The sequence below is a fragment of the Octopus bimaculoides genome, chromosome 17 (assembly GCF_001194135.2).
Source record: "Octopus bimaculoides isolate UCB-OBI-ISO-001 chromosome 17, ASM119413v2, whole genome shotgun sequence".
Taxonomy (NCBI): domain Eukaryota; kingdom Metazoa; phylum Mollusca; class Cephalopoda; order Octopoda; family Octopodidae; genus Octopus; species Octopus bimaculoides.
The window spans coordinates 8,968,833-8,971,176 of record NC_068997.1 but is presented as its reverse complement, the minus strand read 5'-3'; the positions used below and the strand labels follow the sequence as shown (position 1 = coordinate 8,971,176).

Below are 2,344 nucleotides of genomic sequence, written 5' to 3'. Positions count from 1 at the left end.
TGTTGACGACTTCTAATTCTAAATTAGTTGTTTGAATGATTTTTTTTTTTTTTTTGATCATGGCTCTTCATCAGTGAAGTTGCACAACTAAAAAAATTCAAGATCTTTCATTAGACATGCCATTCAGAAAGTACTCCTGGCTGCAGTTTGCCCATGACTGCATTGGAATAATCATTATTTTAACTTAAATCTTATCTGAAAATTAATATGGTCATATTGCTATTTAAATCTCATTGCTCGCAATTCAATTTTACCTCAAGGTAATAAACTTTCTGGAAATATGAGAAAAATTTACAAACCTTAATACAAAATATTTTTACTAAGTAATTTCACAGATGTTTTTGTTCCTACTTTTAAAACCATTCCCATCTTGAAGACAACACTGAGAAATGCTGATAAAAATAAATTTAGGAACTTTACTGTTCCAAACAAACTATAAACTATTTGATACACTGATGTAAGAAAACTTTTATAAGACACACACTTTTTCTATTACACGCCAGGAGGCAGACCTTCATAGATCAGTGAATAGATGCTGCTATTGTCATCATCTTGAACTGTTGCAAGGGAATACCAGAGAGGCAATATTCTTGGAAGGACTGAGCATAGTGATTAGTGCAGCACTTGGGTACTTGCACCTGTGTGTGTGTGTGTGTGTGTGTGTGTGTGAGAACAAACCTACTATACACATTATACATACAAGCAGAAAGACCGCCCTCCAGGTGGTTTTCTGTTAGCCATTTGATAGTATTTCCACATTTGAATCCCAATTCTAATAATTTTTATATTTTATGTCTAATTATTTCTTTGTATAATAGTGTTCACTTGCTTAGTAAATATTGCTTTCATTATTTTACCAGTCATAATCTCTCACTTTTTTAAAGAGTCAATCTGTTATGTATATATTTGTCATTAAGAATTGGTAGAACTTACATAGGTGTGGATGGAGACAGATAGATGGTTAGAGATACACACACACACAAAAAAAATCTGGTGCTGTGAGAACACATGGGAATGATGTTTCCTTACTCTTTCAAATATACCCAAATTTAAAATGATCTAATATAATGATATCATTCATTTGGCATGTGTTGAAATATGCCAAAACAATTTAATCCCACACAAATATATGTTACTTTACATATAATTTGTGTTGATTCTATTTACTGAAACTTGCTAAAAAGTATATTTTGCTTTAAAGTAGTATCTCCTTGTAGGAACAATTGTCAGTTGTTCCATACTGCTTCCATTTCTCTAAACCAATATTTTTACATTAGCCTTCTTTCGTACTCTAGATAATGCAACATACAGCTGACCACGTGAGAAGAATTGTGTTGGAAGGTATATTCCAATTTGTTCAAAAGTCTATTCTGGTGCCTTGTTGCATGTCAAGGCAAAAGCTAGCTTGATAGGAAATTGTTTGCATGTAATTGTAAATTCCATTTCTTGAGATACATGTGGTATCCTTGGGATTAGCAGAGTTGATCCTGCATAAGGACCAGAAGCAACTTCAGTCTCAATAACATTATCATATAAACTGACAATGATGTGGTGTGTGCCATTGCCATGTCCATTAGTAGCATTTAAATTTCTCAAAAGTATTATGCTTCATTTTTTTTCTTCAGTTTGAGAATTTGTGGTGGAAACCCTGATGGTGTAAGTTTGTTGACAAACTAGATTGGGTACAGAGTTTCATTATCAACTGTATCTGATCTTCTGTATATTTTTAGCTCACCAGGGATCCTGGTCAACAGAAAATCATTCACAAATTGCGCTACTTCATTTATTGGAGTAACGATGGTTTTATTTGCAAGCCACAAAGGATTTGTGGAAGTTTATTTTTGAGGTCAGCATATACAAAATCACATAGCAAGGGTCATTGGGTGGTCTGATTTTAAATTCACCTAAACTTTGTTCAACAGAAATGTTATCATTTCCTACATCAAGAAGGTAATTAGCAAACTCTCATCAGAACGACCTTCTGTAAGAAATCTTAGATTGGTTGTCAACTCAACTACTTCTACATGATCGCAAAAAAAAGATCTCTTTAGTGGTCTGACAACCATCATAATCTATAGTTCAGAATTGGATTCTAAACAGGCACACACACACACATAGGCTTTTTTCAGTTTCGGTCTACCAAATTCTCTCACAAGGCATTGGTTGCTCCACAGCTACAATAGGAGACACTAGCCCAAGGGGCCTCAAACCTAAAACCATATGGTTAAGAACCTAACTTCTTAATCATACAGGAGAGAGAGAGAGAGAGAGAGAGAGAGAGGGAGAGAGAGAGAGGGAGAGAGAAAGAGAGAGAGAGAAAGAGAGAGAGGGAGAGAGAAAGAGA

At 34.5% G+C, this 2,344-nt stretch overlaps 1 protein-coding gene across 1 annotated transcript in view; it reads right to left on the bottom strand.

The window, feature by feature from the left end:
• Window positions 1-2,344, bottom strand: part of LOC106872678 (dnaJ homolog subfamily A member 2) — a 27,836-nt gene that overhangs the window by 11,068 nt on the left and 14,424 nt on the right. The window lies entirely within an intron of this gene.